The sequence below is a fragment of the Pseudophryne corroboree genome, chromosome 1, assembly GCF_028390025.1.
Source record: "Pseudophryne corroboree isolate aPseCor3 chromosome 1, aPseCor3.hap2, whole genome shotgun sequence".
Classification (NCBI taxonomy): Eukaryota; Metazoa; Chordata; class Amphibia; order Anura; family Myobatrachidae; genus Pseudophryne; species Pseudophryne corroboree.
Genome location: NC_086444.1, coordinates 826673689 through 826689037, shown reverse-complemented (window position 1 = coordinate 826689037; position 15349 = coordinate 826673689).

Genomic DNA, 15349 nt, shown 5'->3' with positions numbered 1-15349 from the left:
GATGATGAGGTGGACATCTTGCCTCTGTAGAGCCAGTTTGTGCAAGGAGAGATTAATTGCTTCTTTTTTGGTGGGGGTCCAAACCAACCCGTCATTTCAGTCACAGTTGTGTGGCAGACCCTGTCACTGAAATGATGGGTTGGTTAAAGTGTGCATGTCCTGTTTATACAACATAAGGGTGGGTGGGAGGGCCCAAGGACAATTCCATCTTGCACCTCTTTTTTCTTTCATTTTTCTTTGCGTCATGTGCTGTTTGGGGAGTGTTTTTTGGAAGGGCCATCCAGCGTGACACTGCAGTGCCACTCCTAGATGGGCCAGGTGTTTGTGTCGGCCACTAGGGTCGCTTATCTTAGTCACACAGCTACCTCATTGCGCCTCTTTTTTTTCTTCTTTGCGTCATGTGCTGTTTGGGGAGTATTTTTTGGAAGGGCCATCCTGCGTGACACTGCAGTGCCACTCCTAGATGGGCCAGGTGTTTGTGTCGGCCACTAGGGTCACTTATCTTAGTCACACAGCTACCTCATTGCGCCTCTTTTTTTTCTTCTTTGCGTCATGTGCTGTTTGGGGAGTATTTTTTGGAAGGGCCATCCGGCCTGACACTGCAGTGCCACTCCTAGATGGGCCAGGTGTTTGTGTCGGCCACTAGGGTCGCTTAGCTTACTCACACAGCTACCTCATTGCGCCTCTTTTTTTCTTTGCATCATGTGCTGTTTGGGGAGTGTTTTTTGGAAGGGCCATCCTGCGTGACACTGCAGTGCCACTCCTAGATGGGCCAGGTGTTTGTGTCGGCCACTTGGGTCGCTGAGCTTAGTCACACAGCTACCTCATTGCGCCTCTTTTTTTCTTTGCATCATGTGCTGTTTGGGGAGTGTTTTTTGGAAGGGCCATCCTGCGTGACACTGCAGTGACACTCCTAGATGGGCCAGGTGTTTGTGTCGGCCACTTGGGTCGCTGAGCTTAGTCATCCAGCGACCTCGGTGCAAATTTTAGGACTAAAAATAATATTGTGAGGTGTGAGGTGTTCAGAATAGACTGAAAATGAGTGGAAATTATGGTTATTGAGGTTAATAATACTTTGGGATCAAAATGACCCCCAAATTCTATGATTTAAGCTGTTTTTTAGGGTTTTTTGAAAAAAACACCCGAATCCGACAAAAAAAATTTGGTGAGGTTTTGCCAAAACGCGTTCGAGCACAAAACACGGCCACGGAACCGAACCCAAAACCAAAACACAAAACCCGAAAAATTTCCGGTGCACATCTCTAGTTTTAACACAAGACAAAAGTACTTTAGACGCATCTCCACCATTTGTTGTTAGACCAAAGTCTGTTAGGCCCTGTAAGTCCGCGAGTATGTGGTGAACTGGACGAGCCGGCAACTGTAAAGTTTGATTTACTTACAAGGAAAAGCAATACCTAATCACACTGTGGTTCGGGCCGCTGCGGCCGCTACACGTAAACAATAACCGCTAAGATTGTGTATGCACGTTGCGTATACACGTCGACACGCAGTGCGCACAATGCAGCGATACGTGTGGCTGAATACACCTTATATCCCAAACAAGAATGGAATGCGACACCATTAGTTTAAATGTTATGTTGTGGTCCAACGCATCAACTATGTTTACTCAAAAGATACAAGTAAAGATACAACAATATTACAGAGAAGAGCTACAACCAATAGTACATACGTTTGTTCGCCAGTGCTCCTGGATCCAGGCCTCAGTCAGTCTTAGCAAGATGACCTCCAGAGAATAGACTGATGTCTGGTCAGAGAGCCTTTCTTTTATACAATGGGTCCAAATTCAATACAATAGGAAATGTAAGCTCTTCTTTCATAGGTCAAGGGGCAGGTAATTTACAGTACATGAGTGGTCATAGGTTGGTTTGAATGAGTGGGCGATGCTTGGTCCAGGTGTGCTTGCAGGTGTTTACCAATGGGTTCCCGCCGAATATCCTAAGTACAGTATTTACAGTATTTGTGAATATTACAATTCTGCGCATATCTATGCGCAGAATCATGCGATTAACTGCACATAACAACCGGAATGTAGATCTCAAAATACTGCACATCTGGATACCAAACACTAAAGGCCCGTACACACTGGTCGATATATCGGCCGTTCTCTTGAACGGCCGATATATCGCGGGACCATCGGCCAGTGTGTACGGCCGATACGTCTGTGAACTCCGTTGTTCACAGACGTATTGCGTCGGCCGCGCAGCACAGTTGACGGACAATATATCTACCGATATATTGGCGCGTCGCTGTGTGTGTAATGGGCGGTCGGCCGACCGCCCGTACACATGCTGCAGCGGCCGGCGGTGATTGACAGCTGAACTGGGTGGGCGTGTGTACACGCCCGTCCAGTTCATGACGTCAGTCCCCGACGGATTGGGCAGTGTGTATGCACAGCACACTGCCCGATCCGTCCATAGATATATCTGCAGATCAATTGATCTGCAGATATATCTACTAGGGTGTACCCACCTTTAGTTCTAACCTTGTTCTGTCCCCTCACATCCTGTAAAGCTGGATAACTCTATTGTTCTACCCTCTGAGTAAATGTAACTTGCTGGCAATGTGTGTGGAGACTATAGGGGTCATTCCGAGTTGATCGCTAGCTGAAAATGTTCGCTGCGCAACGATGAACAAAAAAAGGCATTTTTGCGCATGCAGCGCAATGCGCATGCGCGACGTACTTTCACAACGGCCTATGTAGTTTTACACAAGGTCTAGCGACGCTTTTTAGTCGCACTGCTGGCCACAGAGTGATTGACATGAAGTGGGCGTTTCTGGGTGTCAACTGACCGTTTTCAGGGAGTGTTCGAAAAAACGCAGGCGTGCCAGGAAAAACGCAGGCATGGCTGGGCGAACGCAGGGCGTGTTTGTGACGTCAAATCCGGACTTGAACAGTCTGGAATCATCGCAAGCACTGAGTAGGTCTGAAGCTACTCTGAAACTGCACACATTTTTTTTGCAGCCGCTCTGTGATCCTTTCGTTCGCACTTCTGCTAAGCTAAAATACACTCCCAGTGGGAGGCGGCATAGTGTTTGCACGGCTGCTAAAATCAGCTAGCGAGCGATCAACTCGGAATGACCCCCAATGTGTAAATTGTGCACTATATGAATTGAATATTGAATATGTCTTTGTAGCTTTTCTGTGCGAATGCGTATGCTACCGTATATACTCATACCACACGCCAATGCGCAAGGCTCATGAACCAGTGTACGTAGCGTGTGTGTATGCGTACGCACGGCAAAAACGCGCACGCACACAGGACACTCTGTGTGGTGTTTGCACGTGAAGTGTGTGTGTAATATTTTCGACTTCGACATACAATACTACTGTATATACCAACAGTGCAGCTAAGTTTTCTGTTACCTGAATCAAAAACTTTGGCACCCCCCCTCCCTTCACATTTGATAGATGTCACCCTGTACCTATATGACCATCACATAATGAAGATAACATCATAGTGAACGCTATACAATACAGTACATAGATAATAGCAGTGACCGCAATATAATCAAGAGAACATAACACTGACTGTCATATAATACAGAAAGCATCAGTGACAACCATATAATATATAAAGCAGCAGTGGCTGCCATATAATACAGAGGAGAGTGACTGCATTCAAGACAGAGAGTATTTTTGATCGCCTTACAATATCATTCCCTCATCTATAATTAACTTTTCCTCAAAAAGTACAGTATTACCTACTTCAGCATCATCATAACAACCCCATTCTGTGTAATTTATGTGGGTAATAGTGGATAATTAACAATACAGAATCAATTAAATTAGGGATGAATCATAGCGATGCCCATTATGCACTGTTGCAATGGCATTGGGAAATTTGCACCCTAAAACTCCCTGAATTTCCCTAAATCACATATTTTAGTTCATAGCCCCTTAACGTGCATATTAAAATATGTGATCTAAGGGCTTAGATAGGTTTGGCATAGAGTGCTCTGTAATGTGGGCAGCGCCAGAACTACTGATTTGGGGCCTAATTCAGTAAGGATAGCAAATTCTGCTAATCAGCAGAATTTGCTTTCCCTTTCCTAGCATGCTGGTGCCGCCCATCGCTGGACAAGGCCGCCCAGCATGCTGACCGGAGCCTCCCCCTTCAACAAGCAGAAATTGTGATCATATCGTAATTTCTGCTTGTTAGCACAAACAGAGGACGGCTCCTGCCTGCTCAGCTTAGCTGCGCCCGCAGGAGTCCCGCCCCCACGTTCTTGATCGCGGAGGCTGCGCGTGACGTCACGCAGCTGCCGAGATCACGCCCCCGTTCGGCCGCCTCTGCCCCCCGCTCGCACAGCCCCCACAACACTCTGTCTCCTCCCTGGAAACTAGCGTTGCCCGCCCCCACCCCGCAACTGCCTCTGCCTGATTGACAGGCAGAGGCGATCGCATTTTCTGCGCCCCCGGCAGAAAGTGCGGGTGCATTCGCAGGATGGGCGCTGCGCATGCACCCGCGGGCCGATCGTAAAAATTCCAGCAATTTGCAATCTAACCTGAAGTAGGCAATGGATACCTTAACGTTTCCTTACACCAGCGCAATTCTAAAAAAAAAAAACTAAGAAAAAACTTTTTTTCTAGTTTTGTGCTGTTTTAAACACAGGTATCTGTTTCATTAGCTGAAGTTGGGATTTATCCAATTACCTAATATCCAATCTCCTAATACTGTATATAGTGCAGACGTTTTAAATTTTGCCCTGATTGAAACAAAATTCATAAGCTAGCCCACCGCAATACAGGGAGATGGTGAGAGCTTCTTTCTGTCATCTAAAAAAAGCACTAAGTCACCTTTAAGGATTTACTATTCCACATTGCACTTTATTATTGTTTTTAAGCATTGTATTATTAAAATTTGTTCATTTGTACCTTCATATATCTGTCTCATTGAAGTCATTAGCCCTTGCATGGGCAACCCCAGTAATCTGTGGGGGGTTTACCATACCATACCTTCCATCTTTTCATATTGTATAGGCCCATGACAAGGCCTCCATTACATCCATACGGATTTAGCGCCAATTACATACTGTTCCACCTCTTTTTGTTCATAAATTCTGTGAATTCCCCCAATTGAACAGTTCGTCAAGGCAGCTTCATCTGTTCAACTGCGCAATTCTGAGACTGTGCCAATACTTTTATTTGTTCCCTCAGTGAAAAGTGAAACACAAAGTGTGGGATACAGCAAGCCTAAAAATGCGTCTAAACCTCCAAAAATGCTGTTTCCAGAGGTTTGGCTGCTTACCTCATATGCACCAAGCCTTGGAATGCAATAGATTCTGGAGCTTGGATGCGGTGGGCAACGGCATGTTCAGATGGTGTTGCCCAATAGAAGCATATGGGCTTCTATCGCACTGCCCTTCTGAGAGGGTCCCTCCCAGCAACCCCCACAGTGTGTGCATCACTCGATGCAGATATGACTCTGGGTCCTAAACTTGGAAGCCCTATCATTGCAAAGGCAGCTCTTACCGCAAGAAATGTCCTTCTTGAATGTATTCATACATATGGCATTAGTAAATGCTGATATGCATGCGTGGCGGAATGCATCCCGCCCAAAATATGAATAAATCTATGTAGAAGATTAAGAGCATGATGGTCACTGTAATTGTTATTCGCTTTTTTTTATCATGACTAAACCTCCCTTCTTCTTCTGGTTCTAGAAAAATGTTTTGCTTTCATGCTGGACAAGTATAATTGTACTAACATGCTGGTTTGGAGTAGTTGTGCGACTGGCATTGGCATTTCTCTAATGGGTGCAATATGTGCGGTGCACACGGTTCCCTGGGTCCAGGAGGGGCCCACACTGCACACATTGCACCCATATTTAATACTTACCTTTCCAGTGTCCAGCGTCGGGCGCTGCAGTCATGGTGAAAATCGCAACCATAATGGCCGCTGCGCATGCGCAGTAGTCAAATTGGTCTCCAGAACATGTCATGCACCATGTTTCTGGAGGCCTGCGGCGTGCAGAAGAGTGGGCCCACCCAGAGGTGCACACGGGCCCCCTCCTCTGTTGAAACACCCATTCTTGATGTGGAATCGGATCCAGAATGGTTGTTCCCCATGATGTTTAGCAGCAGTTGCTGTCACCATTTACTCCACGAAGATCACTAAAGGAGGAACAGAGATGGCAACAGCAATGGCAGTTTTGCTCACTGGGATTACTGTTGAAATGATATGACTATGGCCGATGCTTCCAGGCACCACTGAGGCTGCCAGCACAGTAATAAGGATGTTACACTGGTGGCCATGCTCCCAGCTGCTGTCTGTCTCTACGAGACTGCAGACATGTCCCATTCTGACATGTCAGTTTCAGAGCAGCCAGCTGCAGCAGCAATACCGGATACCCGCCCCCTTCTCTCTCTGCATGGTGGCTGCTCCTCTCCCAGGACTGGACACCAATCTACTGCTGCATTTCTGTCCCTTCTCCAGCCCCTCCTGAGACTCCACCCCTTCTTCTTGAGACTCCACCCATTGTAGCCCTTCTGCCCCTGTGCCTGATTCCACCCCAGCCAGCTCTGTGGGGTGAATCCAGGAATATGAAGAGACCACAGAACCTACTGCTGCAAGCAAAAGTAAGTATCGGGGCGGGTTGGGGAGATTGGTGCTTTTTTGGGATATACTGTATGAAGGTTGGGGTATATATTGTGTATTTTGTCATTAATGTGTGGAAGAAGAATGGTCATTGCAGGAAGACTCTCGAAACTGCAACCCAGGGACCGAAGAGTGCTAACCAAGGAGCTGCGAAACTGGTGATGCCCCATGCATACCACTGCACAGTGCACACGCCTTCCAAATGCCCACTAATGTGTCAGTTTCTACAAGAACATTTCGTAGGGAGACCCATGCACTTGGATATTAAGGGCAAACAGCTGCTCATAAACACTAATCACAAAGAGGAATGCAGCCCAGCACTTACGATGATGTAAAGAGTGCAAAAACTGGACAGTGTAACAGTGGCGGTGAGTGCTATGGAGTAAGACATGTTAGTGATGGTGCTATGCTGTTGGGCTGTTTCAGCTGGTTTGGCATGGGTCCACTAGTTGTAATGCATGGTCACATTAACTCTGAGAAGTATAGAGATGTTCTCAATAACTCTGTGCTCCCCATTGTGGTAGTTCTACAGGAACGACAAATGTTTTTATCATGATGACAGTGCCACCTGTCATGTTTCCAGGGTGACAGTGGACTGGCATACAGAAAATTTGGTAACTCGGATGGACTGGCAAACTCACAATCCAGATCTTAACCCCCTTCGTGTTCTAGGCCTACTCAACCTTCTTTAGTGCCACAATTGGTCACTGTACTTAAGGTGCATGGCAAAACATACTGCCTTGTAGACAGTTTGCATATGAAAATAAGCTTAGCCTTAGAGTATCTCCACGCTAGTGTCACCGGTCAACAGCAGGTGGTCAATCCCCGCCTTTAGCTCAATCTGTGCGGTGTAGTACTTTTTGGAAGTGGCCCGTGATGTCATCATGTCCACCGTTATAGGCACGCTGAGTATATATACTCAGTACGGATGGTGTTAAGGTTAGCATTACTGCCTCACAGCACTGAGGATATGGGTTAGATTCCCACCATGGCCCCAACTGTGTGGAGTTTGTATATTCTCCCCATACTTGTGTGGTTTTTCCTCCGGGTACTCCGGTTTCCTACCACAATCCAAAAATATACTGGTAGGTTTACTGGATCCCAGCAAAATTAACCCTGGCGTGAATGTGTGTGCGTGTACGTGTGGTAGGGAATATAGATTGTAAGCTCCACTGGGGCAGGGACTGATGTTAATGGCCAAATATTCTCTGTAAATGCGCTGCAGAATATCTGTGCGCTATATAAAAAACTAAATTATATATATATATATATACATACATTAATGCTGTATATATCAGGGCAGCTAGGGTTGTGTGAACGGTGCATGTAGGTTGCAGGGTTTCTGGTATTGGCACTCTGCAGCCAGTAGAGCTACTGCAGGGCCGTACACTACGGGCAGGATACTGCAGCCTGTGGAGCTACCCAGAGCTTCCTAAGTACACTCTGGCCAGTGTCAGGGTATTTGAGGAATGAGGGTTTCGTGGGCTGCCTACATGGATAGAGATGCAAACAAATTAATTTACTGTTAGACCTATTAAACCAGTCACTAATCTGCATAGTATGACAAAACCTCTCTGAAACCAATATGGTGGAAAAAAATGATCTACAGCTTGATTGCTCAGTTGTGAGGTAATGTACTCTGGCCTCCCGGGTGTTGACACTAACTTTACAGCATACATATATGTGCAATTCACAGCACAGACATTCATATGCATAAAAATTCTCTTTAGTTAATGAGTACACAGCAATAAAAGGGATCAGTCAAATATAATCAGAAATTACTAATGCCAATACTAGTGATTTGTAGTGACATGATGCAGGGCGGTGCAGGGTTCTATGGTGTCTTGTGCTGGCCCTCGATCTTCTGACATTAATGAGTGGAGCACTACCCGGAGCACTATGGGCAGCTCTACAGGCTGTAGGATGTGTGCCCAAATTCCATAGCATCCCTAGGTGATGGCGCCGCTTGCATAATCCTTGTTACTGCCCCAATATGATGGTTCTAGGAGAGCTGAATATACTGTAGTAACACAAATCCAATCCGTGGAAGTTAGTCAGTGTATTCATGTCACACTGGAATGATTGTATTTTGGTTTATGAAGTATTAACAAACATAATTAAATATTTTATTATTCAGGTCTTCTCTGCTCCGCTTCTCCAACTTATGTGGCTTTCCTATGCTACAATGACTAAACCTTCATTGGAGGCAGAGACTGGCCTGCAGGTACTGTACAGTAGGTGATTGTATTAGATAATATGCATCACAACAGAAGTAATGCTCAAAGATTTATTGTCTTTATTGTTGGTTATTTTTCTTCATAGCATTATAGGGAAGCAATTTAAAAAGAATAAAACACTTTATATGATTCTGCCAAATGTTACTTTTACCCAGAGATGACAGGAAAACTATATTTGTCTAGGGTTCCAAAGTACAGACAATCTAAGGGGGATAACAGGATTTTGATACCTACCGGTAAATCCTTTTCTCCTAGTCCATAGAGGATGCTGGGGTCCACTTCATGACCATGGGGTATAGCCGGTTCCGCAGGAGCCATGGGCACTCTTAAGACTTTTCAATGGGTGTGAACTGGCTCCTCCCTCTATGCCCCTCCTCCAGACCTCAGTTATAGGAACTGTGCCCAGGGAGACGGACATTTCGAGGAAAGGATTTACTTTAATACTAATGGTGAGATACATACCAGCTCACACCTCAACCATGCTGCACAACATGGCATTCAACATAACACACGCCAACAGGCATGAACCAATTACAGCAAACATGCTGAAACTAATAAAACACAACATGTGTAACTCTAATAAACAAAACTGCAGGTAAAGTACGCACTGGGACGGGCGCCCACATCCTCTACGGACTAGGAGAAAAGGATTTACCGGTAGGTATCAAAATCCTGTTTTATCATACGTCCTAGAGGATGCTGGGATCTACCTCATGACCATGGGGTTTATACCAAAGCTCCAGTACGGGCGGGAGAGTGCGGATGACCCTGCAGCACAAATTGACCGAACTTGAGGTCTTCATCGGCCAAGGTGTCAAACTTGTAGAATTTTGCAAATGTGTTTGGCCCCGACCAAGTAGCTGCTCGGCAAAGTGGCAATGCCAAGACCCCCCGGGCAGCCGCCCAGGATGAGCCCACCTTCCTAGTGGAATGGGCCTTCACCGACGTCGGTAACAGCAATCCAGCCGTAGTATGAGCGTGCTGCATCGTACTTCTGATCCAACGTGCAATTCAAGCTGTTCTAGCAACATAAATCTTCAAAGCTCTAACCACATCTAGAGACTTTGACTCAGTGAACGTGTCAGTAACTACTGGCATCACAATAGGTTGGTTTATGTGGAAAGATGAAACCACCTTTGGAAGAAAATTTTGACGAGTTCTCAACTCTGCCCTATCTTCATGGAAGATCAGGTAAGAGCTCTTGTGAGACAAGGCCCCCAACTCAGACACCGGCCGTGCGGATGCCAATGCCAAAAGCATCACCACTTTCCAAGTGAGAAACTTAAACTCTATCTCTTGTAGAGGCTCAAACCAATCCGATTGAAGAAACTGCAACACCACATTAAGGTCCCATGGTGCCACTGGAGGCACAAATGGAGACTGGATGTGCAGAACCCCTTTCAAGAAGGTCTGAACCTCTGGAAGAAAGGCCAATTGTTTTTGGAAGAACACTGACAAGGCCGAAATCTGTACCTTGATTGACCCCAATCGGAGGTCCGCCTCCACACCAGCCTGCAGAAAATGGAGAAAACGTCCCAACTGAAACTCTTCCGTAGGAGCCTTCTTGGATTCACACCAAGACACATATTTTCTCCAAATACGGTGGTAATGTTTCGACGTTACTACTTTCCTGGCCTGAATAAGGGTGGGGATGACTTCCTTGGGAATACCCTTACGGGCTAGGATCCGGCGCTCAACAGCCATGCGGTCAAACATAGCCGTGGTAAGTCTTGATACACGCACGGCCCCTGCTGCAGCAGGTCCTCGCGAACAGGCCGAGGATCTTCTATGCGCAACTCCTGAAGATCTGGGTACCAAGCCCTCCTTGGCCAGTCTGGGGCAATGAAGATTGCTCAGACTCTTGTTCTCCTTATGATCCTGAGCACCTTTGGGATCAGCGGAAGTGGAGGGAAGACATACACCGACCGGAACACCCACTGGGCCACTAGCGCATCCACTGCTATTGCTTGAGGGTCTCTCGACCTGGAACAATATTTCTGAAGCTTCTTGTTGAGACGAGATGCCATCATGTCTACTTGTCACCTCTGCGAAGACTTCTTGGTGGAGGCCCCACTCTCCTGGATGGAGATCATGTCTGCTGAGGAAGTCTGCTTCCCAGTTGTCTACTCCCGGAATGAAAATTGCCGACAGAGCCTTTACATGTCTTTCTGCCCAGAGGAGGATTTTCGTCACCTCTGCCATTGCCGCTCTGCTTTTCGTTCCACCCTGCCTGTTTATGTACACGACTGCTGTTACATTGTCCGACTGGATTTGCACGAATGATCTTGAAGAAGATGTACCGCTTGTTGAAGGCCGTTGTAAATGGCTCTCAATTCCAGCATGTTTATGTGAAGGCAGGCTTCCTGACTTGACCATTTTCCTTGGAAGCTTTCCCCCTGAGTGACAGCTCCCCAGCCTCGGAGACTTGCATCCGTGGTTACCAGGACCCAGTCCTGAATCCCAAACCTGCGTCCCTCTAGTAGGAGAGAACTGTGTAGCCACCACAGGAGCGAAATCAAGGCTTTTGACGACAGGATTATCTTCCGGTGCATGTGTAGGTGGGATCCCGACCACTTGTCCAACAGGTCCCACTAGAATACCCTGACAAGGAACTTGCCAAACTGTATGGCCTCGTAGGCCGCCACCATCTTCCCCAACAACCGAATGCACTGATGGATCGACACACTCGATGGTTTCAATATCTGTTTTACTATTTTCTGGATTTCCAGAGCCTTTTCCACCGGAAGAAATAATCTCTGAACTTCTGTGTCCAGAATCATCCCGAGAAAAGACAATCTTGTCGTCGGTTCCAACTGTGACTTTGGATAACTTAGGATCCAACCGTGTTGTTGGAGTATTGACAGGGAGAGTGTGATGTTTTGTAACAACTGCTCCTTGGATCTCGCCTTTATCAGGAGATCGTCTAGATAAGGAATTATATTGACTCCTTTTTGATGCAGGAGAACCATCATCTCCGCCATCACCTTGGTGAATACCCTCGGCGCCGCGGAGAGACCGAAAGGTAACGTCTGGAATTGGTAATGGCAATCCTGAACTGCGAATCTCAGATAAGCATGGTGAGGAGGATAAATGGGAACATGCAGGTAAGCATCTTTTATGTCTACAGACACCATGTAGTCCCCCTCCTCCAGACTGGAAATCACTGCGCTCAGTGATTCCATTTTGAACTTGAATCGTTTCAAGTAGAGATTTAGATTTTTCAGGTTTAGGATCGGTCTGACCGAGCCGTCCGGCTTCGGAACTACAAAAAGGCTTGAATAAAACCCCTCCCCTTGTTGTGACAAAGGTACCAGGACTATGACCTGATCCTGACATAATTTTTGGATTGCCGCTGTTACTGCTTCCCTTTCTGGAAGAGAAGCTGGCAAGGTCGATTTGAAAAATCGGCATGGGAGAACGTCTTGAAACTCCAGCTTGTATCCCTGGGACACTATTTGCAACACCCAGGAATCCAGGCCAGACAGAATCCAACCTTGGCTGAACAGTTTGAGACGTGCCCCCACCCGAGCGGCCTCCCGCAAAGGAGCCCCAGCGTCATGCTGAAGATTTGGCAGAAGTAGGGGTAGACTTCTGCTCCTGGGAACCTGAAGCTGCTGTAGACTTCTTTCCCTTTCCCCTTCCCCTACCCGCAAAGAAGGTGGGAACCTTTCGCTTTTTTGTATTTATTGGGCCGAAAGGACTGCATGTGCGGGTGATATGTATTTTTTGCCGATGCAGGTGCAGAGGGCAAAAATGTCGACTTACCTGCGGTAGCCGCCGAGACTAACGCATCCAGTCCATCGCCAGATAAGGCCTCACCTTTATATGGGAGAGCCTCCATATTTCTTTTGGAATCTGCATCCGCGTTCCACTGGCGAATCCACAACGCCCGCCGAGCCGATACTGCCATGGTAGCGGCTTGTGAACTCAAGAGTCCAATATCTTTCATCGCTTCTAGCATGTATGCGGCAGCGTCTTTGATATTCCCTAACTTAAGGAGTATCTCATCTTTATCAATCGTGTCAATTTCTGATGACACGCTTTCTGACCATTTTTCAATAGCGCGACTCACCCACGCGCAAGCAGTTGTGGGCCTGAGCAGCGTACTATTGGCAACATAAATGGATTTCAATGTAGTTTCCATCTTTCGGTCTGCCGGCTCTTTTAGTGAAGCCGTGCCAGGTGCAGGGAGAATTACCTTCTTTGTCAACCTGGACAGTGCACTGTCTAACACAGGGGGTGACTCCCATTTTTTCCTGTCCTCCACCGGGAAAGGATAAGCTATCTGAATTCTTTTGGGAATACGAAATTTATTTTCGGGATTCACCCACATCTCTTCAAAGAGTGTATTAAGCTTGTGGGAAGGAGGGAAAGGGACCTTAGATTTCTTTTCTTTATAGAAATAAGCCTTCTCCTGAGGTACAGGAGTGGCTTCCGTGACTTCCAGAACTTCCCTTATAGCCACAATCATATATTGTATATTTTTTGGCAATTTATGATCTATTTCTCTGGAGTCACTATCGTCGACACAAGAATCAGTGTCCGTGTCGGTATCAGTATTCACAATATTCGCAAATGGTCTCTTATGTGATCCAGAGGGGTCGCCTGCGGATCGAAGAACAGAGCCCTGAAAAATTACATCCTCCACAGATTTTCTCCAGCACTCAGCATGAGATTCAGACGTATCTAATCTCTTATTGATATGATGCATACTATCACGTATTTCTTTCACCCATGCAGGCTCTTGGTGTGCCGGAAGCGCCACCACATTACACTTCTGTGTCCCTAAAATGGTTTCCTCCGGGGAGGAACTCCCTGCCTCTGACATGTCTTACGCACGTGTACAACACACACACAGACACACTGGGACTTATAGGGGACAGACCCACAGTAAAATCTGTCAGAGGGACACAGTTTAGGAGCAGCCAGTTCACAACCCCAGTGCCAGTATCTAATGCCTGTGAACACAGAATGCCCACTGACATGCAGCGCTTTTTACACAGTAAAACACACTTGTAAAGCACCAAATTAACTTGTGTCCCCCCCCCCTATTTTGCACCCTGATACTTGTAGTCAGAAGTGAAGGAGGACCAGCGATGTCTCTGCAGCCTGAGGAGAGAGAAAATGGCACTGAGCAGTGTGCTGGCTGCCTGAGGAAGAAGCTCTGCCCTTTTTACCTCAGAAACTTTTTATAATATTTATACTGGCGGGGGTAGGGCTGTGCCTGGGCATCTTATGCCCCCTTTTTTGCCAGTTTATATAGGTGTTTTTGCTGCCCAGGGCGCCCGCAGGCCCCCCCCCCCCCCGCGCGCCCTGCACCCTGCAGTGCCTGTGTGTGTGGGCAGCAATGGCGCGCTGCGCTCCCGCCAGCCGCGCTGTACCTCAGCCATCACTTTTCTTGATAGAAGATCAGTGTTCTACTACTCGCCTGTCTTCTGACTTCTGGCTCTGTGAGGGGGGTGACGGCGTGCTGTGGGAGTGAGCATCTAGACTTGGCTAGCGCTCAGTACCCTTAAAGAGCTAATGGTGTCCTGTCAGCCAGGAGCAGAGCCATGAAACTCTTCAGGAAGTTGGTTCCTACTTCTGCCCCTTCAGTCCAATGAAGCAGGGAGACTGTTACCAGCAGTTCTCCCTGAAAACAAAAAACCTAACATAAATCTTTTCAGAGAAGCTCAGTAGAGCTCCCCTAGAGTGCATCCAGTCTGCCTGGGCACATTTCTAAAACTAAGGTCTGGAGGTGGGGCATAGAGGGAGGAGCCAGTTCACACCCATTGAAAAGTCTTAAGAGTGCCCATGGCTCCTGCGGTACCGTCTATACCCCATGGTCATGAAATTCAATTGTTTGAAAAGTCGGTTGGGTGTCTGTTTTTTACCTGTATATTAGATGGGAAAAAACAGACACACAACTGACTTTTCAAACAATTGAATATCCCCAAAGGTCTGATATAGGGGCCCATTTATCACTGTTCACATCGTGAATGCGATCTGGACGGGATCTTACCTTTATACATTCCAGGATTACTTAATATTTGCGGTTAACCCCGAAACTGGGTGTTTTGGTGGACATAGCCGCAAATATTATTTGATAAATGGTCCCCATAGTGCTAAGGTCTAGTAACAATGGCAAATATAGTTCAATCGTTTCAGCCATTTAGAGACCTGTCCGCTCCTGTAGGTGCCCCACACGAGTTCCGGTGCCCTATTCTGCATCCTAAGCAGCCAAATTGGTCCAAGTTATTTCAATAAATTAAGTGAAACTTATAATATTTAAGAAAAATGCAAATTGCGCTTACATTTAGTGGCAGTTGCGGAAAGCCTTGATAGGCAGGTAATTCAGGATTTGCCCACATAGGTGCTATTTTACTATGTGCTTTGATAAACTTCTCTTTTGCTTATTATGCTTAGACTTCTAATGGAAGCTTATCACATAAAATAAGAGGTTATATTTCTTTGGCCTCATCAGCAGAGCAGAGCAGACTATTACAAATGTAAA